At 41.7% G+C, this 15,555-nt stretch overlaps 1 long non-coding RNA gene across 1 annotated transcript in view; it reads right to left on the bottom strand.

Annotated features, from left to right (window-relative positions):
* Positions 1 to 2,438: 2,438 nt before the first annotated feature.
* LOC146359208 (uncharacterized) overlaps positions 2,439 to 15,555 on the bottom strand; it is a 40,934-nt gene continuing 27,817 nt past the window's right edge. The window contains exons 2-3 of the long non-coding RNA XR_014787205.1: positions 4,746 to 4,861; positions 2,439 to 2,749 (exon numbers count right to left, since the gene is read on the bottom strand). This is a non-coding gene — a long non-coding RNA (uncharacterized LOC146359208). The remainder of the gene's footprint in view (positions 2,750 to 4,745; positions 4,862 to 15,555) is intronic.

The raw sequence follows: 15,555 nt of genomic DNA, 5'->3' as shown, positions 1-15,555 counted from the left end.
TGTCCTGCACTCTGGGATGATCGAGAAGAGATCCTGGCCTTCCTCTCTGTGGCAACTTTTCAAGTACTTGAGAGCGCTATCATATCTCCCTTCAGTCTTCTCAAAGCTAAACATGCCCAGTTTTTTCAGTCTCTCCTCATGTGGCTTTGTTTCCAGTCCCCTGATCATCTTTGTTATGAAAGATTCCTGTTTTTCCTTTAAATAAATGCAACCCCAGTCTCTCTACAAATTAACTAAGAGGCTGCTTGCATCAGATTTGATGAGAAATTATTCTTCTCTTGGGAGTATTTTCTAGTTACGACCTCCTTCAGAAACACTATGCGGAAATTCCTCAGCGATTGTAGTATGCTGCGCTCTGGTGCAGCCCTGATGATAAATACAGGTGTATGATTAAAAGCTAATTTTAAAGCAAAATTAACTTTGATTTTTGAAGTGGCTTTGTATCCTGCCGACTGCAGGCCCTTTGCCCAGAATGCGCTGCTCTTCCTGGCACTCCTTACGGGGATGATGGGGCGGCTGTCTGTGGTGCTGGCATCCTATTCGTCACTGCTGCTGGATCCTTTCCAACAGTGGCTGCTGGAACTAGGAACATGAGGTTAGCGGGGCAAAACTGAGAAAGAGGTGGGACTTTTGCTTGGCCATGACGAAAGGGCCCTTCCTCTTCCAGGGTGAAGGAGAAGAGCTAGCTAGAGCAGTCTGCAGCAAGACGAGAGCCAGCACCCAAGGCAAAAGGGGCATGGGCAACCTTCCCCATCAGCCAGCAAGAAGACCCCAGTGTGAGATGGCCAGAGAGTGCTAGGTGCCTATAGGGGCTGGAGCCAAAGATGCCTGATGCCACATGGATCCTTGTCCTCTGATCCTTGGGAGGCTACAGCTGTTTGACAGGAGCCCCTGGTGAAGCAAGCCACCCCCTTTTCTGTTGTGGCTTATCCCCTGACCTTTATGCCAGGCAGAGTGATGGAGCTCATCTCTGAGCTTTCTTGCTTTTGGTACCCATCTTCCCTGGAAGATGTGCCCTCAGGCTTTGATGGCCGCTCTGTTGCTACCTTGGTTGAACTGCAGACAAACAGGTTCACTGGCTATATACCCTGGCAGTAGGGAAGCAGTCGTTTACTGGTCTGCTGCAATTGCATCTGCAAATTGCCACCCAGACCCAGTGGAGCATTCAGCACCCAGGTGCTAAATTTCCTATAAATCCCTGCTGTCACAGCCTAAAACAGGGATGGGGAATGTGTAGCCCTCCAGATGTTGTTGGAATGCAACTCCCACCAGCCCTAGCCAGCACAGGGATGATGGGAGTTCAGCTCAACAACATTTGGAGGGTGACACGTTCTCCAGGCCTGCCATCTACTATACAAGAGATAACCTCTTACATTGGCCTATTAATGTTAATACACGAAATCAAGGTTTGAGGCATAATGGGCTCAACCTGTCCCTATTTTACAGGAACCAGTTTCATTCACTTAGTATACTGTGAGCTGCTCAGAAAGCCTCTGCAATTGGGCAGTATTAAAATGTAATAAAGAAATAAACAAAATAAATAATACTGCACTGATTTGAACTGCCCAGAGAGCTTCGGCTATTGGGCAGTATAGAAATGAAATAAATAAATAAATAAATAAATGGCTTCTGCGGTCTTCCCTGATCTGCTGCCCTCCAGATGTGCTGGATTGCAACCCCATCATTCCCAGCCAGCATGGCAATTGTCTGTGCTGTTTGAAGGTGATGGGAGTTGTAGTCCAATACATAGGTGACAGGGGGCTATGCCAGTGATGGGTTGTCACCATGCCCTTGGCTTTCTTGGCTGGTGAGAACTGGCCTATTGGAACTGGTCTCCTTTGTGTCTGGTTTAATATTATAAATACATCTTTCTAAATGGATGCTTTTTACTGCAGGGCCATGCAGTTTTGCCCCACTTACTATTAGCCCCCAAATTCTGACAGATGTGTTTCTCTGATGGCCCACTAAAGAACACAGGAGACAATATGGATAGGTTGGACCAATTAAGCTGATATAGTGAGTCAAACCATTAGCCAATGCTGGTCCATTAGCCTATGCTTGTCAGCCTGCTTGGCCTGGTAGCAGTTTGCCACCAACTCAGGTGGAGGTCTTTCATAGCCCTGGTACTTGATCCTTTAACTGAAGGCACCACGGGCTGAATCTTGGACCTTCTGAATTCAAAATGTGTGCTCTACCACTGACCAATGCCCCTCTCCCAATTTTTAGATTTTGATTATTTGGATATTTTGTGACTGTGTTTAGTATCATGATTCAAACCACCAAGAATATTTGTGAATTTGTTAAAACAAATAAAAAACCTTAATATGCACGCACTTCAATGTAGCTGACGACAGAAGCATTGAAATTATGTTTGTATTATAGTTTGTTTATAAAGCACTTTGCTATATGAAAGAAACTCAAAGAAAATACTAAAAAATGCAGTTATCTTTCATATATTTTATTATTTATCACAGTTGTAGGCAATGAAATATACAATTGATATCAACAATAAAAAATAACAATAGATACACAAAATGATCAACATATATCAGATAACCTACAGAAACTGTGAAAGTTTCTATAGAAACTGACCTATAGTGTGTTTTTAAAATGGTGATCCTCAGGTTCTTCTTCCTCTCCTCTTTCTCCTCCTCATCCTCTGGTGTGTGTATTTGGTTGCTTTCATACATAAGATTCAAGTTCACAGCAAATCCAGAGGGATTTCAGGTAAGAATTCAGCCTGTGAGCACTAACAAAAGGAATTACAACCAAATCAGCAAAGATTGCCAAACCAGCAAAGGAACCTCTTGACTTACAACAGTATGCCAGATGATGTCATGTGATAAGTGCTGATCCCTGTAAAACAGAGTTAGATAATCTTTTTTAGTTACTTCCCCCAAGGTTGGGTAATGGTGAGTTACAAATGTACGTGAATAGAGCAGTGGTGTAGCAGTAAATTTTGAAGTGCATGAGCTCATCGTGACAGTGTGTATGCATACCCACACACTCACCAAAGAGCAGCAATACACAGCATAATTCCCAATTTATTAGGATTGTCTGCAGTCCTATGCATAGTTACATAGGAATAAGCTCCACTGAATTCAGTGGTGCTTTCTTGTGACTGCATAGGTTGAGCTTGTAAAACACGTAGAGCTTTAACAAAGGCTCTTTAGTCACCTGAAAGGCAACCTTTTTCTTTTAATTAGAAATGCAAAGGCTCTCGTAAAGAAATGTTACCATTTAAATTGCTAGCCCAAAGTAGTAACCCATAAAAGAAAAGGAAAGAAGTATCTAGCCTCTGCTTAATTATTGTCCTCATTCTCTGACTTCCTCTGTGCTAATCTGTCACAAACAGGGCCGGCCCTACTGTTAGGCAGAGTGAGGCAGTTGCCTCAGGCAGCAGATGCTGGGAGGTGGCAGCAAAGCATTGGAGGAGAGAGCTGTGGGCCACATGGCCTGCCCTGCGTCCCCTAAACTAGCCTGCTGCCCTCAGGTGTGGTGGAGGATGTTGTCCCATTGCCAGTGTCAAAGAAAGATTCAACTGCCAGTCCAGTAAGCCTTTGTACATGGAATGGGAGGGGCGCCATCGTGGGCCAGCTCTGGTCACAAACAATTGTAACGTTTGAAAGCCTCATTATCACCTCATTCACTTGGCAGAGCAAGGAGGGTCTGTCAACTACTTTAGCTCTCAGCAGATGACCTCACCCCTCCTCCTCTGAAAAAAAGTCCTGGGATGCAGGAACCCCACATTCCCCCTCCATTGCACCTCTGGACTAGAGTAACATTAACTGTAATGGAAACATTTAGATTGACCTTTTTGCACTACTCTCCTGTATTTGATAAATGAAGTACCAATACCTTTGTCATGTCAAGTTTTCCCTCTGGCACTCCCCAAAACTACTACCTGGTAGCCATTTCAATTTTAGCTGCCTGTTTTCAAAGGGAGAGAGTAACCAGATATCTCCTGGGATAGCTATGCAGAGTGCTCACCTGACATTAACCTCAATGGGTTGTTTGAAACCTGACTGCTCCAGGGAAACAACAGCTGTGACATACACAGCAACAGCAAGACAAACGTTCAGCAATGTTCGTTTCAAGTGCTTGTCTGGTCTTTGTCTCTGTTTCAGGATTAGCGAGAGTTCACCAGATGGTCACCAGATCAGCAGTGTTTAAGCAAGTGAGAAAATGCCGATAGGGGAGGCGTGAGTGACTATAAATTTTGACAAATTAATTATAAATAAAATAAAGTAGTGCAACTGGCTGCCTTAACTCCCACCTGAATACCTTAAACCAGCACTATGTGAGCTGTTGATCTTCATGATCCTATCCGATTCAGGTACAGAGAGCCTTTAACATAACATTCAGAACACATTAGAGGCAATGGCCCTGATGGAGCTAAAAGTAGGTGTGACTACATCCCATTCAAACTAGTTGGACTTGCACTCGTTCCATTGATTTCAAGGAGGGCAAAGCCTTCCTCAGATGTTCCTGTCCATACATTAATTGAAGACAGGGGGCAGGATGGCACCCACTCTCTCTACCCCAGACATCCATGAGTCTCCTGGCAGTGGCCACACTCCAACCTCAGAGTGTTCAGCGGAAGGTATGAAAGGGGCCTCTACCCTGGTATACCTGCACAGGCATAGGGGCTTTCATGCAACTAGGAACCCTGCATGATTGGGGATGGGACCAGCAGTAGGGATGGGGGAGAAATTTGCTTGGTTTGCATTTTAATGTGAACTTACCTAATTTTGTACTTTCAAACCAATACGCAAAAGGAAATGTAGTTATCCTTTGACATTCATATTTCTCTGAATTTTGCAATCAAGTTCTCCGATCAAGAAACCAAGGAAGCCAAGTCCTATGAAGAACAGTAAAAAAATATATACACACATATTAAAGATTGAGATCTTATTGAGCTTTATGATTACACAAATTGTACATAACAAAGAACAGACTCAGAACAGAGTTGACAGGCTTCTTAGTATCTGCTGGTATACAGCTTCTTCAGAACAATCTTCTAAGTAATCAAAATGACCAGTCAGGTTCTCAAAAATTATCCAAAGGGAATATCAAAACATTTCGTCTCTTGATAACATTGATTACAAATGGCTTATTTGTTGTTGTTGTTGTTCAGTCGTTCAGTCGTGTCCGACTCTTCGTGACCCCATGGACCATAGCACGCCAGGCCTTCCTGTCCTGCGCTCTCTCCCGGAGTGTGCTCATGTTCATATTCATTGCATCGGTGATGCTATCTAGCCATCTCATTCTCTGCCGTCCCCTTCTCCTTTTGCCTTCAGTCTTTCCCAGCATCAGGGTCTTTTCCAGAGAGTTTTGTCTTCGCATTAGGTGGCCAAAATATTGGAGCTTCAGCTTCAGTATCTGTCCTTCCAATGAGCAGTCAGGGTTGATTTCCTTTAGGATGGACTGATTTGACCTCCTTGCAGTCCAGGGGACTCGTAAGAGTCTTCTCCAGCACCACAGTTCGAAAGCATCAGTTCTTCGGCGCTCAGCCTTCCTTATAGTCCAGTTCTCACAGCCATATCACAAGGCTTATTTGTAGGCCTGTTTAAAAGGCACTATCTCAAAAATAGATACCCTTACTTCCTCACACGGTAAACATCCTCTAGATGCTGTTGCAAGACAAGGTAGAAGTTACACCAGAATGAGCACTTGGCAAATATGCATGCAAAATGATAGTGGGGGCGTTTTGGAGGAAAAATGTCTGAATCCTTCACAACAACTGAGAAACAACTGTGCATTTAGCATGCATACACAGATGCACACACTCATGTACTTAGTGATTAAGTACTATAAAGCAATGATCACTAGATGGCAGAAACTGCTTAGGACAAGAACTCAAAAGATTTCTTACAGGAGCGAGAGTTAGAGTATTTTGACACCCTTTTATTCCAGTAGCTCTGACTAATTAGGCTGCAATCCTATACTCACTTGGGAGTAAGGCCCATTGAACCCAATTTTTACTCCTGAGTAGACCTATATAGGGTTGCACTGTGTTTGAAAACATGTTAGGCCGTAAGTTGTTTTACTTGGTTTCTGATCATTTACTTTACTTCAAATGAGTAAATTTATTTGACAATGTGGTTAAACACAACAGACTAGGACTTATGATCAATTCATGCAGTGTACTATGGGAGAATTAACATTTTGAATATATACATTCTGCAATATGAAAGACATATCTGCAGATTTCAGTAAATCATATGGACTTTTCTTCAGAATCTTGCAGGAATATATTCATTCCATTTGAAGCCTAAATCGGTGCAGGTCTTAAATGGTTTTGGATTTCGATATTCAAGTTGTATGCTGTTTTTAATACTGGAAAAAAGAAGAAGAGAATTTCGGCTATTGGGCAGTACAGAAATGTAATAAATAAATAAATAAATCCAATATTAACAAGTTATATATGTCAAGATAGAAACATAAAATAAATGCAGCAGTTAAACAAATTCCCCACCCCCAAATGCACAACCCCCATGTGCATGTTCATGCTTTAGCCTGTCGGGGAAATGCACATTTTTGCCCAGTGTTTTTAATTGTACATATTTATCTATGACTAAATTTGCGTAAAATTCCAGAAAGTAAAAAAAGGTCCGCAAGTCCATATAATCTATGTGACTTAGGAACATCTGGTCTGCTATGGAATCTGTGAGTTGAATTCATAGAAATCCGAACTCATTTGATTCCACTGCAGATTTCTCCAACATCCCTACTTTTTATTCATTATAAAATTCATCAGAAAAGCTATTCCCAGAAAAGCTATTCCCATTCTGTAGAGCAGCCTCCAACTAGGGATGTCAGAGAATTTCGCCACGAATCTTGGGGAGGCCGAATGCCAGTGCATTCGGCCCCCCGAAATCAGTGGCGAAATGGTCTGCCCCCCCGGGACGGGACTTACCTTCGGCGAATCTTCCTGGCGGCAGCGGCGGCTCTGGCGGCGGTTCGGTGGCGGCGGTTCGGTGGCGGCGGTTCGGTGGTGGCGGTTCGGTGGCGGCGGCTGTGGCGGCCGGTCTTCCGACCGGCTGCCACCGCCACCATTTCCAAGTTTTTTTAAAACAACAACAACAACAAAAAGTGCTAGGCTACGTAAAGATTTACGTAGCCTATCACGGCTAGATTTTAAAAAACACCATGATAGGCTACGTAAATGTTTACGTAGCCTATCATGGCTAAGGAAAAAAAAAAAAGCACGTACGCAAATGGCGGCGCCCATGGGCGCCGCCATTTGCATTCCTTATTTTGGCATGTCTTAGTTTACGTAAACATTTAGATGCTACGCTATTTGCGTTCCCCTTATTTTCGCTGTAGTCTACATAAATGTTTACGTAGACTAAGACGTGCCAAAATAAGGAATGCAAATGGCAGCGCCCATGGGCGCCGCCATTTGCATATGCACTTTTTTTTACTCAGCCGTGATAGGCTACGTAAACATTTATGTAGCCTATCACGGCTAGATTTTAAAAAACACCATGATAGGCTACGTAAATGTTTACGTAGCCTATCATGGCTAAGGAAAAAAAAAAAAGCACGTACGCAAATGGCGGCGCCCATGGGCGCCGCCATTTGCATTCCTTATTTTGGCATGTCTTAGTTTACGTAAACATTTAGATGCTACGCTATTTGCGTTCCCCTTATTTTCGCTGTAGTCTACATAAATGTTTACGTAGACTAAGACGTGCCAAAATAAGGAATGCAAATGGCAGCGCCCATGGGCGCCGCCATTTGCATATGCACTTTTTTTTACTCAGCCGTGATAGGCTACGTAAACATTTATGTAGCCTATCACGGCTGACTGCAGGGACGCAAACAGCGGCGGCTATGGCCACTGCCATTTGCGGGCCCAGCCGGCCAGGATTCGGGGGTGGAGGGACGGAGCGCCTCCCCCCCGGCCAGAATTTCGGGGGGGAGGGACGGAGCACCTCCCCCCCGGCCAGAATTTTGGGGGGGCGGGATGGAGTGCCTCCCCCCCACTGTGAATCAAATTTCGTTAAAGGTAAGTGACTTTTGTACATCCCTACCTCCAACACAGCATATGAGACTATAGTCAGAAGAAGTAATCAAGCTTTTTTTTGGACTTCCGGTTGGAACCAATGTCACCCTCGCAGCATCCCGTGGAGTCTCTGTGGGACGCTATCTCAGACAGCTTTTTAAAAAGTTGAAAAACCTTTTCATCTCCCCCTGGAATTAAAAGGGGGGCAAGGCAGCATTCTGGATAACATCTTGGAGAAAAGTACTCCCCACGAGGCGGGGGGGGGGGTTGGATTCCAGGATTATCTTCCCAGAGCTTAACCACTGCAAAAGCTGTGCTGAAACTCCTATTTAATAGGAGAAAACAGGGCTGACGTGTTCCATTGTAATATATGGATTAAGAAATATCAACAACACCTGAGGGATGGTTTAAGAATATCAACAATATTTGAGAATATTTGAGGACCTGCAAGATTTGTTTGAAGAGAAACATGGCTACACCGAGGAGAAGAAAGGGGGTTGCATCGCCGTCCACTCCTACCATACCACCTTTGTCAAAAGCTCCAAGAACAGAAGATATAGGGGAATTATTTACTTTGATAAAAACTTTATCTTTGCAATTTGTGGAGCAAGCCAAGAGGTTCGATTTAATCCAAAGTTCCATCACTGCCCTGCAAGGAGCTGTGGATTTAATTAATGCTTCCAGGCAAAAAATGGAGACGAAAGTTAATGAGCTACAAGATAGGCTCACAACGAATGAAATTACAACACAAGCTATTTTTAAAAATATCTCTGCCAGAATTTCTCAACTGGAGGCCTTCATGCGCAGATCCAATGTACGTATTATTGGGATTAAAAATCTACCTACTGATGTAAATTTGCCTACTTTTGTGGACAAGCTTTTGCATGAGATACTCCCTGTGCCATCTGATTATTTACTTGATATTGAGCAGGCATTTCATGTGCCAAATGCTAAAGGGACTGACCATACGATTATAGTTCAATTTGCAAGAGTCTCCACAAAGAATTATATCCTGCGTTTGGCAAGAGAGGATGGAAGTCTTTTTTGGAAACAAGATAACGTTATGTTGTTTCCAGATTACATCAAAGAGGTGGCAAATAAAAGAAAGCAATTCATCAAGGCGAAGAATATGGCAAAACAAGCGAACATACAATATTATTTAAAATATTCTGCTACATTTTGCATTGTTTCTGAAGGTCAGACGAAGAAGTTCCTAAACCATGAAAAGGCAGAAGCATGGCTAAACGTAAAAATGCATGAGATTTCTGTTCCAGCCCCATGAACTGGAATTTTTAAATAAGCTTTGTTAACTGTTTATGTTTAGTCTACATGATTCAGGTTAGGCCAGAAGATATCTGATTATACTATATTCATTTACTTTCTTTCATTTCCCCCTTTTTTATTTTTCTTTAAATTCTCTTTTTCCAAAATAGATATGTTATGCTGTATTTAAATATATTGTTTGAGGGTGTATTGAACACACTAATTTATATATCCAGTATAAAATATATCACTGATCGTTGTAAGGTTGCTTTCAAACTTTATTATTATATAATATTATAATTTCATCTTTTATTTTTTTAATCACTATTATTATTATTATCATCATTATCATTATTATAAGATTACTCAGTAAGATTTTTGTTTGGTTGAATTGTTAAGCTTTATTATTACTATTATATTTTAACTTAAGGGCAATATATAGTTACTGGGAATGAATTGTAGGCCCACTTGATATAAAATTGATGATATGATATGTAAGGTTGATTATTAAATTGTAATATTGCTAGTGATATAGGTATAGTTTTTAAAATAGAATGGCATCTGAAGCCCGTTGGTACTGGAGTTTAAATTTAACCCTTTGAAAGAGGAGAGGGAAGAGGAGAGAGGAAAGAGGAAGATTGCTTTTTTCTTTTCCTTTTTTTCCCTTTACTTTTCTTTTCTTTTCTTTTCCTTTCTTTTTCTTTTTGTTACTCTTGTGTCCTCATAAGAATATTGCATTGTTGGGAAACTGTAGTTATTGCTCAGGTTGTTGGTATTGTTTATTTAATTTATAAAGACAAAATAAATAAAAAGTATTTTTTTAAAGAAGAAGAAGAGGTGATCAAGAATTCTTGGGCATTATGCATGGGCCTCTTTGGATACCAACCATAGTCTGAATAGGTTGGGAATAGACCCTACCAAGTTATAACTTACTTAAGGTGTGCAGTGAAGGATTAATCGTTAGGCTTTGGGATGTCAAGAATGCCATCAAGGAGGTAAAGAACTCCAAAGGTGTTTCTTAAAGTAACTGCCAGTTTCAACATTCAGAGGGTGTAGTCATTTTTTTAAATCAATGATTTTTACTGCATATATATATATATATATATATATATATATAATATAAATAAATAGAACAAATCAGAACAAATCAGCCCCTCTACATTTATTTCCCCTATTAGCTGTATCACCCAAATGTCTCACAGTAGTGGTGTTACTTTTTGAAATACCTATGTAGAATACTAAAGACGTGAGAGGAAATGACACTACCGTGTGTGGGAGAGAAGGGAGTACGTTTTCAAGCAAATAATTAGAAACACAGAGGCAAGGATAAAACCTCCGAAGTGGTATCACCTTATGAGAGGCTGATGGGAAAATTAAAACCCAGTCAGTTATTTTTCTACCATGTAATGAAGAGGCAAGGTGCCAGTATGGACTGAGACATCATGTCACAGACATGGAGGTGCTATTTCCCCTCTGTATGGCAATGATGCTAACAGACTTGGGATGAGGTGGCTATTTTTGGTCACTGCAATACCAAAACTGTACCAAGAGGGAAATAAGAGGAGATGAATTATCAGCATGTGAACCTGGACAGAAGAGAAAAGTATCATACAGCTGATTTCCTTGTACTCATTTAATGATTAGATTTCTTATAATCTAAGTTATCCCCATTCAGAGCACCCAGTTTGAAATAGCATTCACTTAGCTATGTTGTAGGTTAGTGAAATCATAACAGTTTGTTAAATTATCAGCAATCATACAATCATATAAACTATAACAAAATACAGTACAATAGCAATAGTATACAAAGTTTTTAAAAACCCATAAAACAAAGCAGGTAAAACATCAGTCCAAAAAGCTGTTAAACTAATTGCGGCATATTTACAAGATCCATACGTATTGCAGCATATTTACAAGATCCATATATAGTGTGGGAAAGGAAAGAGGCTTGAGAAAGGACAGTGTATTTCATTTCCATTTATATCAGCTGAAGTCTGGGCACAATTACAGGAGATGTTACTAGCAAATTAATCTTACTTTCCCTTTTGAAAGATAGATTATAGCTGAAATCCTATATCCACTTGCCTGGCCTCAATGGGACTTACTTCTGAGTAGACATGCATAGGATTGCACTGTAAATTGAAAAACAACAACAACCCAGTAGTTGAAAACCTCTTAATAACTATAGCAGTATTATCAACATCTGTCAAGCAGTCACCCCCTTTTTGTTACCAAAGGGACTTGTGTATTTAGCATGCAGTACCAGGTAATGGGCCCATTTAATTGTTTCTAGGTACACTATTTAATACATAGAACCAATGAGTTGGCTAGAAATGTACGTAGGTGTTCGTACACTTCTGGAGCCCTGAAAATCACTTATGGTTGGAAACACGAGAGGGGAGACACCCTCCCTGGCCCTCTATAAATGGTACCCCTAGACTTGATCTGGTTAGCACTTTAAACTTTCAGCCCAGTCGGGTTCCCTTTTATGTCATTGCTGTATAAGTTATCATGACAGCACTCCTTTCAAGCATGCTACTTGATGCCTGGGGGGAGGGAGGCTGGATTTTTGGCTCCTGGTTTTCTTGTGGCTGTTAGCGGAAGAGATTAATTCTCTGCTTCAGCTGGAACTAAAGAAGCCCAACAAATTAAGGTGCTGTGATAATATCTGATCAAATAAATCAAGTGTGTACTTACTGGATTGGACTGGATAGCAGAACAAAAGGAGCTGAAACTATATCGTCCTGCCTGCTAACGTCTCATGATAATGCTGGGAAGATGTTCAGAACTTTATTTCATACAAGAAGATCCTCTTGCTAATAAGTAATCAACCACCTGGGAGAATATAACACTAAAACGAATAGTATCTATGGAGACACTAGAATGCTGCCAAGTCAGAAGATTTAATCCAAAGATAACATTACTGTAGTCTCAGGTGATAGCATCCATAGACTTTTAGACTTTACTAAGGTAACCAAAAAGCTTAGAATTGTTTCCAGCAATAACGCTCAATTTAGCTGGCTAAATTAAAACCGAACTAATCTCCTTTCCCCAAAGTGCTTCAGCAAGGTGAGGTAAATTCATTATGACACAAAAAGGAAGAGCCTCGTTTCAACTTTCCTTCTAGTGAAACACAGCAGTTTATTTCTTGTAGGGATGTGCATAGGGAGAAAAAATCATTTTGGAATCCACTTCAGTGCTTCAGATAGCAAGTAGCTTCAGACTGACATCTCCCTTCAGTTTATATTTGAAGTGGGGCCCCACTTTGAATGTCTCTTCATTGACTATAATGGGGGATAAAACATTTTTAATGTTTTGTCCAAATTGGATGATATTTGCAGGCATAATAGTCCCTTCTCAGGGGATGAAGCCTTTCTAGTTGCAGACAAATAGGTGCAGGGGGTGGGATTGTGTAAAGGGCATTTAAATTTAAGTTGTGTGTGTTTTTAAGAGAATGCCTATAATGTTTTTGTTTGGGCAGAATTGGATGAAAATTTCAGGCATAGTAGTTTGTTTTTTTGCTTTTTTCTCTTTTTTAAGAGGGTACCCCATCTTGTCTTGCTTTTGTGGACAATCTGCATGAACATAACACACGACGTAGAGGTCCCCCTCTGTAAGTTCCCTGAACATTTTCAGATGGGTAGGTGAAGGGGTTAAGGAGTTATGATGAATGAAGAACTGTATGAGGCTTTTTGGGGTGGGGGCAGGAAAGAACTGATTGCAGCATTTCTGATACCTGTATCTTTACCCCTCCCTGAAACTGCTTGCAGGGGGAAACATGACCTTTGCCATGCTCCTGTTTCATCCTTGATGGGCAAATCACACTTTATTACAATCTGAAAGTATACACTAATGTACTGCTGCTCATCCCAGAACACCCTCACCCCACAAAGAATACAGACAGTCAGGCAGATACCATTACTTACAGACATTGTGGTTGTTCAGTCGTTCAGTCGTGTCCGACTCTTCGTGACCCCATGGACCATAGCACGCCAGGCCTTCCTGTCCTGCGCTCTCTCCCGGAGTGTGCTCAAGTTCATATTCATTGCATCCGTGATGCTATCTAGCCATCTCATCCTCTGCCGTCCCCTTCTCCTTTTGCCTTCAGTCTTTCCCAGCATCAGGGTCTTTTCCAGAGAGTTTTCTCTTCGCATTAGGTGGCCAAAATATTGGAGCTTCAGCTTCAGTATCTGTCCTTCCAATGAGCAGTCAGGGTTGATTTCCTTTAGGATGGACTGATTTGACCTCCTTGCAGTCCAGGGGACTCGTAAGAGTATTCTCCAGCACCACAGTTCAAAAGCACCAATTCTTCGGCGCTCAGCCTTCCTTATAGTCCAGCTCTCACAGCCATACATTACTACTGGGAAAACCATAGCTTTGATTATACGATCCTTTGTCGGCAAGGTGATGTCTCTGCTTCTTACTATGCTGTCTAGGTTGGCCATAGCTTTCCTCCCAAGGAGCAAGCGTCTTTTAATTTCATGGCTACAGTCACTGTCTGTGGTGATCTTGGAGCCCAAGAAAGTAAAATCTGTCACTGCTTCCATTTCTTCCCCTTCTATATGCCAGGAAGTGATGGGGCCAGATGCCATGATCTTCGTTTTTTTAATGTTGAGTTTCAAACCAGCTTTTGCACTCTCCTCTTTCACCCTCAACAAGAGGCTCTTGAGATCCTCTTCGCTTTCTGCCATTAGGGTGGTATTGTCTGCATATCGGAGGTTGTTGATAATTCTCCCAGCAATCTTAATTCCGACCTCTGATTCATCCAAACCGGCATTTCTCATGATGTACTCTGCATATAAGTTAAATAAGCAGGGTGACAATATGCAGCCTTGTCATACTCCTTTCCCAATTTTGAACCAATCGGTTGTTCCATGTCTGGTTCTTACTGTTGCTTCTTGACCCTCGTACAGGTTTCTCAGGAGACAGGTAAGGTGGTCTGGTACTCCCATCACTTTAAGAATTTGCCACAGTTTGTTGTGATCCACACAATCAAAGGCTTGAGCGTAGTCAATGAAGCAGAAATAGACGTTTTTCTGGAATTCTCTTGCTTTCTCCATGATGCAGCAAATGTTGGCGATTTGATCTCTAGTTCCTCTGCCTCTTCGAAACCCAGCTTGTACTTCCGGTAGTTCTCGGTTCGCATACTGCTGAAGCCTAGCTTGTAGGATTTTGAGCATCACCTTGCTGGCATGTGAAATGAGCGCAATTGTGCGGTAGTTTGAACACTCTTTGGCGTTGTCCTTCTTTGGAATTGGAATGTAAACTGACCTTTTCCAGTCTTGCGGCCATTGTTGAGTGTTCCAAATTTGTTGGCATATTGAATGCAGCACTTTAACAGTATCATCTTTTAGGATTTTAAATAGCTCAGCTGAAATACTGTCATCTCCGCTAGCTTTGTTGTTAGTAATGCTTCCTAAGGCCCACTTGACTTCACTCTCGAGGATGTCCGGCTCATGTTCAGTGACCGCAGTACCATGGCTATCAGGGACATTCAGAACTTTCCTGTATAGTTCTTCTGTGTATTCTTTCCACCTCTTCTTAATCTCATCTGCTTCTCTTAGGTCCCTGCCTTCTTTGTCCTTGATCATGCCCATCTTTCAACAAAACATTCCCTTGAGATCTCCGATTTTCTTGAAGAGATCTCTAGTCTTTCCCATTCTGTTGTTTTCCTCGATTTCTTTGCATTGTTAATTTAAGAAGGCCTTCTTGTCTCTCCTTGCTATTCTCTGGAACTCTGCATTCAGTTGGATATATCTTCCCCTTTCTCCCTTGCTTTTCGCTTCCCTTCTTTCCTCACCTAAAGCCTCATCAGACAGCCACTTGGCTTTCTTGCATTTCTTTTTCTTTGGGATGGATTTCGTTGCTGCCTCCTGAACAATGTTACGGTCCTCCGTCCATAGTTCCTCAGGCACTCTGTCTATCAGGTCTAATCCCTGAAATCTATTCCTCGCCTCCACTGTGTATTCATAAGGGATATGATTTAGGTCATACCTGAATGGTTTAGTGGTTTTCCCTACATTCTTCAATTTAAGCCAAAATTTTGCAAGAAGCAGCTCATGATCTGAGCCACAGTCAGCTCCAGGTCTTGTTTTTACTGACTGTATAGAGCTTCTCCACCTTTGGCTGCAAAGGACATAATCAATCTGATTTCGATATTGACCATCTGGTGATGTCCATGTGTAGAGTCGTCTCTTGTGCTGTTGGAAAAGAGTGTTTGCTATGATCAGCGTGTTCTCTTGGCAAAACTCTATTAGCCTTTGTCCTGTTTCATTTTGTAC

The sequence above is a fragment of the Heloderma suspectum genome, chromosome 1 (assembly GCF_057233095.1).
Source record: "Heloderma suspectum isolate Gila_16-S chromosome 1, 16-S_ref, whole genome shotgun sequence".
Classification (NCBI taxonomy): Eukaryota; Metazoa; Chordata; class Lepidosauria; order Squamata; family Helodermatidae; genus Heloderma; species Heloderma suspectum.
This window is presented reverse-complemented; position numbering and strand designations above follow the sequence as displayed.